A 15,886-nucleotide genomic window follows, 5' to 3' on the forward strand; every position below is an offset into this window, starting at 1 on the left:
GAGAGTGTTATTTCATGCTCCGCCTTTTATCCATGTGGGGAATGGTGATTGAATTCAGGTGTGTGTAATGATCAGTAATCGCCTGACTCTGCCTGACTATTGTATTGGGACATGTCAGGTATACTGCTAAGGTGGTACTCCATTTTCGCTCACAGAGAGTTGTCAGTGGGAAAGTGTTTGTGTCGGAAAGGGGAGGGGGGTTGAATCCCACTTCCACTCCCCGAAAGACCCCTCATACAGGTGATCCTCCTGTACTGGTCCAACCACAGGAACTGGATCCAAAAGTGATAGCCGTTTTGTGGCCACCTGGATGACAGAATTGTAATTATGTTGCCCATGTCTTGCTTCATGATGCCTTCACAGTGTATGTCTTTTTAACGTGGTGGCCTAAGTTAGTGCCACATAGACTTCAGGATTTAGAGGAAGTGGCAGAAGCAATATGACATGTAACAGATGTGACAAGTTTGCAGGTATTGGAGATGGTGTTTAATAATGAGAAACATGCATTTGAAGTGGCTCATTGTACAGCCACAATATGTACTGGAGGAGATTGTTTGTGTGCACTAAAGCAGGTAGTGCCTGAACAGCCTTACATTACCACCACATTATGCCTAACAGTATTATCTCTTATATTAGCTGGGGTAATCTGGTGTTGTAGAATATGTTGTTGTCAGTCAGGAGCCGTGGTAGTACAAAATGAACACTCCAGCTCGCCTCCTATTTGTTCGGCCCATGACCTTAGCCCCTCCTTTGCCCTACTAGAAATACAGTAGGAAATTGTGACATAATAGAAGGAATGGGGAAATTATTTCAAACCCATGAGGATGATTGTTTGTATTGTAAAAAGTAATGATTGCAGTGGTAGATAATTTACCTGCACAAATGAAAAGCAGGAGAGGACCATAGTAAAGAGAACAATGGAATAGTATTCCCTGTGCAAAGGAAAAACAGGTTAATTGGGAATTAGTGCAGGGGTGTAAGAAGTGTAGTTAGATAAATTGTGCAGTAAGCGCAAAATCGGGATCTGTGAATGTTGAAGGTCCCCGGGGGGAGGAGAAACAGAATTTATGTTATGATGATGCCAGAAAGGCATGCAGTAACAAGTGGTCATAAAAGTGAGTAAACGATGATGTGGGGGCAGGAGTTTTGGAACACATTGTAATCCCTGAAGTGTCACTCCTTTGGTATGCCCGAGTGTTTATTATTTTTCTTTTATTCTAGCGTACGTTTGGTACATTTATTGGCTTGAGGTAATGCTTGCCTACAGGGGTCTCTAAAGGGAGATGTGCTGTAGAACTGCTGAGGCAGTACTTTTAGGAGCTCCCAGGGGGACTGGGTGAGGGACGTCTGGCCACCATTTTTGAATTGCACTGGCATATACCAGTTCGGACAATGCAGCCCTATTCTTTGCCGGAAGTACGTCAGGGGGTGGTGGCGCCTGCGCCCTTCAGCTGAGGAGGTGGACGCCAGACATTGTCAGATCAGAGCGACTGACCTGGAATTAGAGTATCATGTGATGATGAGAAACAGGATGGAAATGGAAGATGGACTATGGAGATGTACAAGAAATACTATTGTTATGTTCCAAGGGTTGTAAGAGGTCAAACAGATGTGACACATTTTGTAAGGGGCCTGACCATTGGGATATATAAGGGGAAGGCAAATTGGAGGCTGGTTGGGTTAGCTTCAGTTGTGGGTTAGTGATGTGCTGTCTGTTTATTGGTTTGCAAGCCTGTAATAAATGACAACTTGCTCCCCCTTCTCCTCTTCCTAAGTATCACCTGTGAGTAAGTGCACTGTCCCCTCGCTTGAAGAGATGAGCACTAACTTGTGAATCACTCACTTCCCTGAATCTCACAGCAAATTCAGGTGAGTATAACTCTCCCACAAGTTTCCCTTAGGCATTATCAGCTCATCCTGATCCTGTTCCAAGCTGTCACCCAATGGTGCATGTATTGTAATTCACTTCAAGAGACGTGCACTGACTGGTTTGACACTGGTTTGTCACCTGCTTATCAAATCTCATCTGTACCCTTCCAGCCAAACCAGGCATGGGGTCCTCTCCCACAACCTGCTCTCTGGGATTCCTGTCTACGTCCACTTTTCCCAGGTGTCAGCCAATGGCTGTTTCCTTTCACACTCGTGCCAAGAGAAGGGCAGTGATTGGAATGTTATCTGCATCTCCAAATTTCTGTAGGTGGAACCAAAAAAAAATGACATGTTCTTGCCCACCCATTTTACTACAATTACTCTAAATATCCTTAAAATGTCCTACATATCTGAAACCTGTCCTCATCAACTACCACTTGCCTCTCTTAAAGGGCCCTGAGATTTAATGGAAGTTCCAGCCCTCTTTAAGCCATATGAACAAACTTTAGAGAAACGTTTCCAAAAGGTTTGTCCTTTGTGAATCATCCAAAATCCAGTTAATTTGGGTTCATTACTTTGCGGCAAAGTTTACCCAAGCCTTTTTCAAAAACCCTTGCAGACAGCTAAGTAGAAGCTACATCGTCCCTTTTGAGTATTCATAAGGGAACAAATATGTATCCTTACAGAGCCTATGCTTTCCAAAGTTAGCGTTCACACACACTACTGCAACCACTGCCACAGCACGGAGATTGACCGATGGCCACAAAGGATAGGTCATTGCAACCAACACTTCAAACCAAGTAAATTGTGACCCTAAACCTGCAAACAGAAAAAAGTTGATAGTACCTCCATGTGGAAGAGTGGCAGGGGAGGCCACATCTCCAATGTCACACTTACAAAACAGTGTATCCGGCTCCTCACCGGTCAAAGTGTCCTCTACAATGAGATATAGACTGCAGCAAGTAACCAAGCAAGTCTTACTGTGAGGACTTGCCACCTAAACAGGGTGCAGAACCCTGGCCTTTTTAATTTGTATTAATACATGAAATGATGTGGGTAATTCCATCTCTGAAAGGGTGATCTGCTAATGAGATTTCCCTTTCTGTCCAATCCATGCAAATAGCATAGCGTCCTTGTGACCTGCTTCATCAGTAGCCTGGTCTGCAGCGCCTGTGCTACAAATGGCATAGAACAGGTTCAATGGTCACGAGATGCCCACTCGACAAATGCAGCAAGAGCGAAGTCTCTGCAACGCAGGTGCAACATTTAAGATATGCCCCCAAACTGAAATAATGATGATCATATTTAGCCCATGATGGTGGCAGGATAAACTCTAATAAAAAGCTGTACCTGAGTTTAGGCATGGTGCATGGCCCTGCTTATGATCATGTACCCCACATCGCAATTATATCGCACATGTGTCAGCTTCTTGAGCCTGTGAGTCCGCGCTGCTGTGGAATGTGATGAGTATTCTGGTCAGACGGGCTGATACTGCCAAATTGCAGTTCTAAAACCCAGAGGATCAATCCTCTCCTTTGATCGCTTTGTGAGGGCTGCTAACACCCCCCTCCGGAGACAGCCACACAGCTTGCAGCTGTCATGGGCCCAGGCATCAAAGGCGCACACCCATTCAAAATGAGTAGCCTCACAACCAGGGTACTGTATCTGTAGGGTCTTTGTTCTTAGTGGGTACAGAAGCAGATGGGTTTAGAGTAGATGGGAGTGCTCTGGTCACTGGATGGAGAGTTCCACCATCTTGTTTCTCACTGTCTCGCTTTCTCCTTCCTGCCCCCTCTGCTCCCTCTGGAGAAAAACCGTATGAGTGTGACATCAGAAGGTCAAAGTCCACTCCATCCAGGAACTGGTATAGAACCACTAAGGCAGGCTAGCTTTAGTCCAATCGCCTGGGGACTTTTGCATTTTAAAGAAGGGTGTCTCTGACCCCTTCTCAGAATCTTCTCAAGGTCTTCAAGAGACTAGAAGGACTCACTGGACTTCCTTTGGGAAAGTTCCACTTTGCAGAGCCCTCAGCCTGAGGTGAAGAAGGAATTGTCCAGAAGAGAGATATGCTCCCTACCCACTCCCATGACATATTGGGTGCTCTTGTTGTGGACCAGGACTGACCACTCTACACCAGACCTCCTAAAGCCAGGAGAGCAGACCCAGAGCAGACCCACCTTGTCCTCGAGTACGCTTGAAGGGGCCTCACATCGTTCACAGGAACAGAACAGCCAAGCTTCTTGTTCTGCCACACCAAATCGGGTGCACCGTGTTTTGCTGGATCAAGAAGAAGGGAATTCTTCTAGAGCTGGCCTTTGTTCTCCTCCACCCAACAGAACACACTTGCTTGCACCTCGACCAGCTCAAGGTTGCATCATTCTCTACCTACGCCCGTTGCTCACTACGGACAAATCGTCTGCTTGATACAGGGGCCTGATCCGAATCACTGGAGAGTCACATGCAAACTCTGAATAGGGGTTACAACAATAGCTCATCATGGCTAGCCCTTGAACTGCCACCTCACTGACCTTCACATAGATGCCCCAGGATCATTATTTCAATGACCATCATCCACCGACTTGACCAGCTGTTGCTTTACACATCGACCTCTCCCAGCAGCTAAAGTGCGACTCGGCCTGGTCCAACTCTGAAGAGATACTGGGACCGCCCCATCCTGCATCGTTGAGAGCAACCCTCAATCCCACAGAGTGACCACATTCACCCCTACTTGATGCCCGCTTGCTACTTGGGCCCACACAATCCAACATGCCCAAACTGACCTTGATCTGCTCACATCAACGTTCGACACAGGGTCTGACTTCATCAAACCCACCCAGATATGAAACCAGGTACTGTTGGCCACAAACTGACCCATCAGTCCACCTGGTCCTACACACTGGTTAGGTCACAGCCCCACCTGTTTTCACCAAGGACATATCCTTTTTGGCTAGTAATGTACCTACTACCCCTGGAACCACACTCAGAGTGCTCCTTTACAAAGTCTGTTGCATCTTCTATATTTTTTCTGGGCTAAAGTATATATAGTTTTATATAATCTTGATTCAATGATTCATTTATTTTGCACTGGGTTACTGAGTTTTTTCGCTCACTGATGGTTCACCTTCACATACCCTTCCCTTGGCCCACGTTACAACAAAAGGCAAAGGAAGTATAGCTCTTAACTGGCCCTGTTTTACCTTTATGATTGCATTGGGTTTTGATTTGTAGAAGTGTGAGAACTGGGTGGGTAATTTCCCCCCCAACTCATCCTTGTACTTGTGCAGAGCAGAATCCAATGGGTCACACTTACCCTCCATGGAACTGAGGCTTCAAGTGATGAAATTGCCAATTCAACCAATGCTGCACACTGACTGCCATGTGCCACTAGCACCATCATTATTTTCAGGTTCTCCAGCTTGCTTAGTATCCATTCACTTTCTGCCCCATGACCATTATGGTGATCCATTGGGTTTACCCCAAAATTTTGCACAAATAGGTTGAATGCACATTAACTGTGCATTGGACCTGGTATAAAATATCAAAGCCCTTAACACCTAACAGGGGAAACGGGGGTTGCGGGCGTGTCCCCCGCTCCCCTAGTTTGGTATTATGGGCTGTGGGTGTGGTGGGGTTGTGCCCAGCTTGCATTACATGGCCAGCGGGGGGAAAAAAAACAAAATCCCCAAAACTCGAATTACAAAATGCAAACAAGTGGGCTTCTTAATTTTGGGATTTGGTTTTATAATGTAGAACCGAACCATTCAGTACTGAATGTGACTAACTCAGTGTAAAGCTCATAGACCCTGCGTTTTCCCATGTGACAAGTTAATGTAAACAGGCACAATGACCAAGTGAGGCCCAACCCCAGCAGCATTGACCATCAAGCTGTGTGATCCTGACCCGAAAGTATGTTATAATCCAGGATTCTGACTGCAGTTATCATAAGAGTGTTCACCCTAAGGCACCGGCAATGAAATAGTAAAATACTAACTTGGGTGAAGATCAGAGAAAAGGACAAGAACATATGGTCAGAATGTGGTATTATAGTAGTAACCCACAAATATGCTATACTGAAATACTGAAATATTCTAAAACTTTTCCTATCAACCTTTCTCCAAAAAATAGTAAAGCCACAACTCCTAGTCTATACCAACCAGTCTACACCTGCTGACTCCAGATACATTTTCCATTCCTCCTCCTATTTTAAGAGGATATGGTCTGTGTCCTGGCACATGCCACATTACCAACCTCTTGCATAGGATCAGGCTTCAGTATTAGGGAGAATGCTCATAAATGGCTGATTTCCCCTACCTAATGAGTCCCTCAGCAGCTTTGCTGAATTTCTAGGATTTATTTTTCTCACCTGGTAAGAGTGTGAGCCTTTTTTCCCACTCTTACATGTGTTTTTCTGTATGTGTTTCTGCTTGTTGTGTGATCTTGAGCACTGGCACCTCACCCACTCCAGGGCCTCATATGTTTCATGTGTGTTCAGAGCAGTGACACAGGGTTGTCTTTGAGACTTCCCACTGACTCCATTTTCTGGGGCTGACTACTGTCCCCCAGAAAAGATAAAGTTGCCATTAAGTTTATTTTAGTCACTTTAAACCACAGACCCAGTACACCCCATCTTACATGGAGTATTGGAAAGGGTTAACTCTTATCCCTTTCTGTCTGTGTCTCTTGGAGCATTCTTTCACACACTTTACATTAAGACTTGGCTGGTGGCAGTGGTAACTACCCTAACTTTTCTACAGCGGTTCTCTTATATAACCATGGTATTGGTTTAGGCTATTATATTAGCCTCGACCATAAACCGGCTTGACCAAATACATTTTATGTTGGCTCCAGATGGGTTTAGTCGCCATTTCTTTTTGTTAAAGACTTTCTCATGTTTTTCTCTGTGCACCAAACTGGGGATGATTCCTTTGTTCGTTGTCGTTTTGCAGGCTTCTGCATAGAAGCCCTCCTTAAGACGCCTGAAAGTCTAGGTTGGCAGGAGGTGAGGGAGGGATCTTCGGACGCCTGCCATGGGTTCCCTTGGTAACCCAAGTCGCACTCCTGTTTGATTGGCTGAGTGGACTGTCCTTGCCAGGACAGCCACCCTGCTGTGTGATTGACAGCCAGGCTGTAGGAATGGATGAAAAACTGCATAAAAAGCAGGTCTCTGAGACTGGAAAGTCAGAGTCGCCACTGGAACGAAAGAACCAACAAGGAGCTGACAGGAGAGGACCCCTACAATGACTGAACCGCCCAGTGAAGCCCTGCTGCAGGTCCGAATCTTCAGACTCCGACGACAGAGAAGATCCTCCAGGGAACTTCTTCCCTTGAGCTGGTGGGACCAACCAGTTTGCCCAAACTACAAGCCTGGACCCCTCCTCTGGTCGAATTCGCTGTACAGAGCTACAGTGGGCCGGATAGCCAGGAAGGTCGGACCCTGCTTGGATTTTAAGGAGTGCTCCTTTTATTTGTTGTTTTGCTCTGCTGCTGGTTTCTTCCCTGGGTAGCACAGGACCCTCCAGTCTTCCTACTTCTTGTCAGTCTGACAGTCGCTTCAGGAACCGTGAGCCTGCAGGAACTACCAGGAACATCCACCTCAGCTACAGCTTCCTCTCCGTTTTAAGGTACTGTGCAAATCCGGTTGCTCGTTTCGTTCAACCGCGGTGAAAGTGTTTGAAATCTTTCTCCAATCCGAGGGCTTGTCCTTCTCTTCTCTTTGAACTAACTTTTCTATCAACCAACCTTATCCAGAAACCGTGCCACAAAGTTTACCGCTAACTTCCCTGAACTGTGTGATCTTGAGCAAAAGACTTTTGACCCATTGACTTTGGCCCTGAGCCTTTTCTACCTGATTCTATCTCTGTAGTTCCTCTTGTTCAATTGCCCTGAGTACTTACCTGTTGGTTTGGTTTAATTTCTAATGCCCTTCCTTTTAAATTGCTGGAGTGCCATTTTGCTCCCATTTCGTTTTGTGAGCTTAACTTGTCTGGAATTTAATGGAAGTGGTGTGGTGTATCAAGAGTGTGATTTTTAAAGTGCTTATAATAGTGTAATGTTATACAACTGAAGAGTGAAATAAATGTATATTCTTTTACTTGAAAACCTTGAGTCAGTGTTTGCCTGAATCATAATAATTGCTGTCCTTTGTGCAACTATTTGATACTGCTCACTTACTCTTCAGATAAGTCTGGCTGCTCAGCCATCGCTACCACTTTAACCGTGTAGTACAGGCTTGTACCAAAGGTGAATTTGTACTGTCACTTGTAGTCTTAATTGTGTGTGGTCTTCCCAAATGGTACTGCATACAATTCTGCCTAACATTCAGGTTATTCAAAAAAATGCTACCAGTAAATACATGTACTTTGCCATTTCGCAATCTGAATGTAGTTAAGTACAACATGTAGTATTTCACATTCTTCCCTTTCTCCTTTGCAAATAGCCTCCATTTCTGAACCACATCCTCAATGATATCCCGAAAAATCATGATATCGTGATCTCTGAATTTTAGATTCACAATTCTGTGGCTTTCCTTAAAATATTCTCCTTCAATGGTCTTCTAAAAAATAACAGTGTGAAATGTCAGGGCCTCTGCCCTAGCTACCGTTTACAGCACTAAGAACTATGGGCATCTCTATTCATAGCATCTATTATGTGTCCAAATTAAGCACATGGGCTAAAGTTGATTGGAGGAACTCAGTGAGCGTACAATGTGTTTCATATTCAGGGAATACGGAAATGCACATGTTAGTACTTCGGGAACGTTTTTCCTGCACAGTGAGTATGATTGTAAGCGTCTCATTTTGCAGATGAAGCTCCCTAACATGTTAAGCCAACAGAAGAAACTTGCAATCCATGACCAGCACCCATCAGTCGAGGGTGTCGACCATTTTATAAATCGCCATTTTATAAATGGCTTCCTTTCTTCAATGCTGAAGAGCCTGATTTAAATGCCAATAAAATCAGGCCAAGTCAATCCTTCAAGCTGCCATTCCTCTGCTTGACAGTTCTTGAATTGCTGGTCCATAATTTCGGACACTGGTTTGGACAGCTTTCAACATAGACCTGAAGTGCTTCACAGATTTACATTCAAGTTAATACACTTTTTACGTTTCCGATTTGTTGATAGATTGGTGGGCATGTATCTTTCAAGGATGGCTGACCTCTGAAAGGGTGAACGATCATTAGTCACTTTTGGACTTGCCAGGATGGTTATGAAACCTGCATCATGAAGCACTGTGCATAACTATGTATAACTAGTCAATCAGTCATAACTTAGCATTCACTCTTAACACATTGCTGTTGTCCAAAGGTGGTTGGCTGTAGTGGTAAGAATGGCAGGTCGAACTCTTAGGGTTCTTGTGTCACCCTATTTAACACATCACCAATAAACAGGTGTGGAAGCAGTCTGTGCAATACATAACTTATTATTCATTCAATATATAGCAAGTAGCTCAGGGGCATTGTGTTTTGTCTTGGAACCAAGACAATGCTGAGCAACACACATTAGAATCCTGGTCCGCGCTTAGAGACTGATCTCCTGTGTTATTAAGCACATAATACAAGATCTTTTTTTAAATGTTTTATTATCCTTAAAATGTGATCTTTGCAGAGATAAAGTAAGTTAAGGATTCAGCTATAGTGACCCCACTGCTATGGAATCCTGTATCTGCGACAGTCATTTTAGAAGTTTGCATTTATTTATTTTGCAAAGGTGTTAGAGCCAGCCTTTTAAGAATGGGCAAGGCCAAAGAAAGAAGTAATATTTGTCGGGCAGCACTAACACCTTTGTGGGATGGTGAGTTCACAGCAGGCGAAATATCCACTTTCATAATTGTCTGACCCCTTTCAAATGGACAGCCCTGCACTGAAATGCCAGGCTCTTCTCCTCCATTGAGGAGATGTTCTGTCCTTATAGGTGGGACCAGACGTATATGCAAATAGACATGTCTCCTTAGATATGGCACAGAAAGCCCAGACGTGATGGTAGATCCTCTTGTGCATAGGCCATCTGCTGCAACGACCACTCGACTCCAGAGTAGATTTGTAGGGTGAATTTATTAGTCCAGCTCCTCTTCATCCATGCTTCTTGCCAGCCAGACGCTTGGGTGATGCAAATAACATATAACACATATGCCTTCATTATCAGGCTGGATCTGTACCCCTTTGTTGACACACATAAGATATTGTTTACTTTACTCCTGTGGACAAACTTGCAGTGACAGCAATAAAACATGACTAATTTTAAGGACTGTATTATTTCTATCCTTCCTGCCATCAAAATGCTGACTATACTGGGACGTCCTGGTGCAAACCCTAGGCCTGTTCCTGACTCTCTCAGTACTAGAGGGATGCTTGCATCAGGAGGCTTTGTCCTTTTCACCTTATCCCTTCACTTCGCAACTACTCCTCATATTCCCCACTCTCGCATCCTCTGTGATCAAGGAGGACGGTGTTACTTTCACACTTTGGGGAGCCCACCATAGTGGGTGTCACTCTTAGGCACTTTGTGTGATAATGTTCAAGTGTACCTTCTCTCCCACCTTATTGTGTACTTTGTAGTGCTTGTTCTGGCCAGGACCATTGCCTTTTCTAAATACGTACAACATTGTACAAAACACTATATATTGTACATAAATGTATGTCTCGCAAATAAAGCACCCAGCTACCTTAATAATGCTATCAAGAAAAAAAAAACACTAGTAGAACACTCAGATCAAACAATAAGGCATTGCTAGAAATCCCGTGTCACAAATGTACCAGAGCAAGAGGAAGTAGCTTTAGAGTCCTTGCCCCTACTCTCTGGAACTCCCTTCCTCTTAGCATTAAAAATGAGGTAACTATTTTAGGTTTCAAAAAAGTACTGAAAACTTGGCTGTTCAACCAATATTGAGTTTTCAAGCGATCTTGCCGCAGTCAAATTAACAATGTCACTAGTTGAATGTTTGAATGTGCTTGCCCTCCATTTTATTCATTAGTAATTGCAACTTTGTTACCACATTGTATCACAGAGCCTGCCGTCCATAGCCATTTCCTTTCCATTGACCGTAATATTGTACAAGAAATTTGATAAGCTGTCTGTAACCTTGCCGTGATACCCCAGGGTCTGGGTGTGTAATAAATGTAATAAACAAAATAGATAAATAAATACATTGTTTTGCCTTTAGCGTAAGGCCATTGTGGTATAGTTTTGAAACGGTTTCCCATGGGATGTTGAAATATGAATGAACCAGAAGCTAGTTCAAATGGCATATGGTAGAACCTGCATAGCCTAATAGGCATCAAAAATGATTTGAGTTCTTATCATGTCTCCACGGGTTAATCTAGTGAGAGGCATTGCTATGATGTACTGTGGAGAATACCCCAGCATTCCCTACGTGGTGAAGGAGTTTTCCTATTTTGGGAAGAGGGTAGCAGTCAAAAGGAATCTTGTCATTAAGCCCCATTACACACATACTCAAATTGATTTGTCAATTTTTCAGTATGAAGGGTCGTCAAGTATCACAGTTCTGTGTAATAGTGAGGCCTACAATTATTGTCAATAAAAGGTTGGAATATGAAAGCACCTTAGTGGAGACAAAACTCAGACCATTTTTAAGAAGTCTACGACTAGAGAAAGAAAAGCACAATCTAGAATAAACTCTGGACATAGTGCAGATAAAGAACATATTGTGCCAGGTCGGAAATTAGATAGTGAATGCTGCACTGTGATTTAACTTTCCAAACATCCAAGATAGTTCATTGCCTTACTTAGTATGTCAAATGTAAATATACTATCTCATTAAAAGACTTATACATATGTATATACTGTTTATTTTATAATTGTAAGTAGGCTGTTGTTTTTACAGAGCAGGATACATTTATAGGCAACTAGCTAATATACCCGAAGTTACTTGAGAAAAATGTGGTTCAGATTGGCAAAACGGCGTGGAATTGTATAAAGAACAACGCTTCGCCAAGCCACAAACCCACAAACAAATTTGGCTGAAATCCAGGGAAAGGGGCGGGTGTCCAAATGTCATGTAGCCAGTAATGTCCGGAGATAGCTAACAGATGGCTGTGCAAATGTGGTGCAGATTGGTGAAATGGTGATGGTGTGAAATTGTATAGGGATCATACACGAGGCCACAAACCCACAAACCCTCAAACCCGCTTCCAAATGTTCACTTTTGCTGAAATTCAGGGAAAGGAGTCGGATATCCAGATGGCATGTGTAGACAGTAATGTATGGATGGTCCTAACAGGTGGCTGTGCAAATGTGGTGCAGATTGGTGAAATGGTGATGGTGTGAAATTGTATAGGGATCATACATGAGGCCACAAACCCACAAACCCGCTTCCAAATGTTCACTTTTGCTGAAATTCAGGGAAAGGAGTCGGATATCCAGATGTCATGTGTAGACAGTAATGTATGGATGGGCCTAACAGGTGGCTGTGCAAATGTGGTGCAGATTGTTGAAATGGTGATGGTGTGAAATTGTATAGGGATCATACATGAGACCACAAACCCACAAACCCGCTTCCAAATGTTCACTTTTACCGAAATCTGTGGTAAGGGGTCGGGCTTCCAGATGTCATGTAGACAGTAATGTCTTGAGGGTCCTAACAGGTGACTGTGCAAATGAGGTGCAGATTGTTGTTGAAACAGAGTGGAATTGTATAGGGAACATATGTGAAGCACAAACCCACAAATGCACACATGTTTACTTTTATGCAGACATCTGGGGCAAGGGGTGGAGCCTCTAGATGTCATGGAGCCAGTAATGTCCGTAGGGTCCTAACAGGTCACTGTGCAAAATTTGGTACAGATTGGTGAAACAGTATGGAATTTTATAGAGAACATACGTGAACCCAAAAACCCACACATTTTCACATATATATATATATATATATATATATATATATATATATATATATATATATATATATATATATATATATGCTAGCAAGTTTGCAATATCTTTTATTTCAATATAAATACATTGAAGGTAGCTTCAGAATGTGATCAGAATGTGCGTGTGGGATGATTTCTATATGGGCCTCATTGTCAACATTTGATGTAGATATGCTTGGTTCGTGCTTGCCACAACGTTTAAATATTTCCGCGACAGACCTGTTGTTTTCCTAAAGCCCTTGTCGTCTTGATGATATGTCCAAAATGTTCACTGTAGATACTGGTAGAAATTATTTCGGTTATAACAATCGCCAACATTGTTCTGCCAGTCAGTTGTACATGCCTCGTCACGGGTATGGTGGTAACGTTAAAAGCAAGTGGTAATGTAAATACGTCCTATTTTTAGACTACCACCTAATTCCAGGATGAGTTCACATGGGATGTGTAAATATTTACCTCATGCAGTACTCCCTATGCAGCACATACCATAAACATTGCATGCTATGCCAAGGTGGTATTTTAAAACATGGAGGTTTCTAAAGTAACCATTGTTTTCAGAATTAAAATCAAACCTGCATAGAGTCTCTACGTCTGGTATGCCTGGAGCCTGTGTTACATAAAACAAACATGTCAATGCTCAGAATCTGTCCTCTGAAGTGGGTGGAGCAAGAGTCAAGTGCTTTAGCGCAGACCCAGGTGAGCTAAGCACAATAAAGCAAGGTTGTCAAATAAAAGGCCGCGGAAGCCCCTTGGTCAGGCCCGTGACACGGACAGTGAACATTCTAGAGCACTGTGGTCAGGCGCGAGCGAACAAAAACGGGAGCCCTCTGTTGCAGTGCCCTCTGTTTCCTTAACATGAGAGAAAGATGTCGTAATTCGCGGCCAATCACAAAGGGGCACCACTGCATTTAAAGCAAACAGCCTAAAAGGATAGCCTATTAAAGGAAAGTAAAAAACGCAACGCTAAGGGAACATGTATCAAATGGAATATGTATATAGAAATAAGCTCGCACCTTCTTCCCATTTGAAAGATTCTATTTAAAATCCAAATGCAATGTTTTCATGCAGCTCTTGTAAGAATTTGGTACATTTTAGAAACAGAAGACAATTATTCTGAGCTGAACAAGATGCACATAAATATCCAACAAAACCTCCCGGGAGCATTGTGCATTACACGAAAGGAAAAGACGTTTGGAACATATGTATTATCGAAAAGAAATACAATAGTCAGAGGAGCCTACAATGACTCCGTATGGGAATTCAAGATGAACATACTCACAATTAGCACTTCAGGGTTAAGGAGTCTAACACAAGGACGCTGGTGCTGTGTCATTTGGAACCCTTTGTTACGTAAACAAGTTAGAAAGTGCCTAACCCAGTTACCTTGCGCGGAAACGTTCAACACAACATCGAAAGAAATCTGCACTTGGAGGTACAGCTCTTTCAATTCCTAAAACCTATATCTGAAGATGATGGGCCTCATTGTTAGGTTGATGGTATTTCTGTGGTATTTCCATGGAAATACCTCTAAAGCCATTCACTGTTAGCTACACTCGGTCCATTGGATGCATATCCTGATGACATGTATGGCATGGCAGAGTGAAGCCTCTGTAGGACTGCATTGGTGAATGGCAGATTGACCTCTGGAATTCCGGAAGAGGTCCATATGCCACTTATTTGCATTAATTGATGGATGCATCTCTAGTAACTTGCCGGATGTAAATCCTCTACTTCACAGTTTAAAATAGAAATGGGGCGGTCCTCTAACTCTGGTATACAAAGAACACAGTGTAGGGTGCCCTGCCCTCATATGCCTCAAAAAAGGGACACCTATGTTTGCACAATTACCTTAGATTGGATAACAATTATGTATACTACACCCCTCTACAGTCCATTGAAATACTGTTGCACTTTAACCAAGCATTGCCATGCAACTTGCACTTTCTGGTAACATTTGTGGCACTTTATTGCAATTTTGCACAGTATTATTTGACTGCAACTTTGCACAGAGATTATTTGTGTATGTAATAACAATGTCTGATGTTTTTAATGTGTATTAATAGTAATCCAATTGTTTTTAAATAGGACTTTGTCTGTGTGTGTGCCTTGAGAGATTTCTAGAAGTATTGTGATGTAATTATATGCTTTGGGATTTCCTTTGGTAAGAGTATGCCACACACTTAGTATCCAATATACACCAATGCGACATACATAGGTGTCATTTTTGGAGGCATATGAGGGCAGGGCATCCTTCTCTGTATTCTTGATATACCATATTACACCCCGTTTTCTGGGACGGTGTCCTTTCTATGGATACATGTTGGGGGTGACACTTCAGATATGTTGTGGTGCTCTAAAACAAACAGAATTACTGCCATAAATGCCCCCCACTGGTGAACCCATAATGGGGTTCGTTGTACTGATATTTCTCCCCCGTGTGAGAGTGGGGGCTGTTTCACACACTGCTTCAGGGAGGATCTGGCCCATATATAGATTTGTCCAACAATTTGCCTATTGTTTGTAAGGGGGCACCATTTTCTGATCGGCACTTCTATTACTTGCTGCGGTGAAATGAACCTGTGTATAGTTGGTAATATTATTCTTTTTCTATTCTATTATTATATATTAAGCGTAAACCTAGCTCAGGAGCAAGGGATCACTGTACAGGTCATAGATCAAAACATTGGTGGCAAGAATTTAACCACTCATCATGTAAGCATCAGTAATATTTATCGTTGCGCAATGTGCAATGTGCAAAAGAGATCCGGAAATCTAGGTTGCACCAAGGTGTTTTTTGAAAGAGCCAAGTCTTCAGTTCTCTCCTAAGCTGAATGACATCTGAATCAGTACAGATTTCCAATCCATGGAGTTCCAGAGAACTGGGGCATAGCATCTGCAGTGCTGTTTCTAAGTTTCCTTCTGGCGAACCAGTCTAATTTCCAGTCTGGTGATAGTCCTACTGTGAGATGGTCGAATGCCTGCTGATGCTTTTAGTTTGCCCATCTGATAGGCCGGTATATTGCTTGTCGTTCCCTTGTTAGTGATAAGGCATCAGAACTATTCCACTACTTCTTGTGTTCCTCTATAGAAATCTATTACAACTCCTAGTGCTATTTATGCAAATTCTCCC

Source organism: Ambystoma mexicanum, chromosome 8 (genome assembly GCF_040938575.1).
Source record: "Ambystoma mexicanum isolate Mex_15411 chromosome 8, UKY_AmexF1_1, whole genome shotgun sequence".
NCBI classification, from domain to species: domain Eukaryota; kingdom Metazoa; phylum Chordata; class Amphibia; order Caudata; family Ambystomatidae; genus Ambystoma; species Ambystoma mexicanum.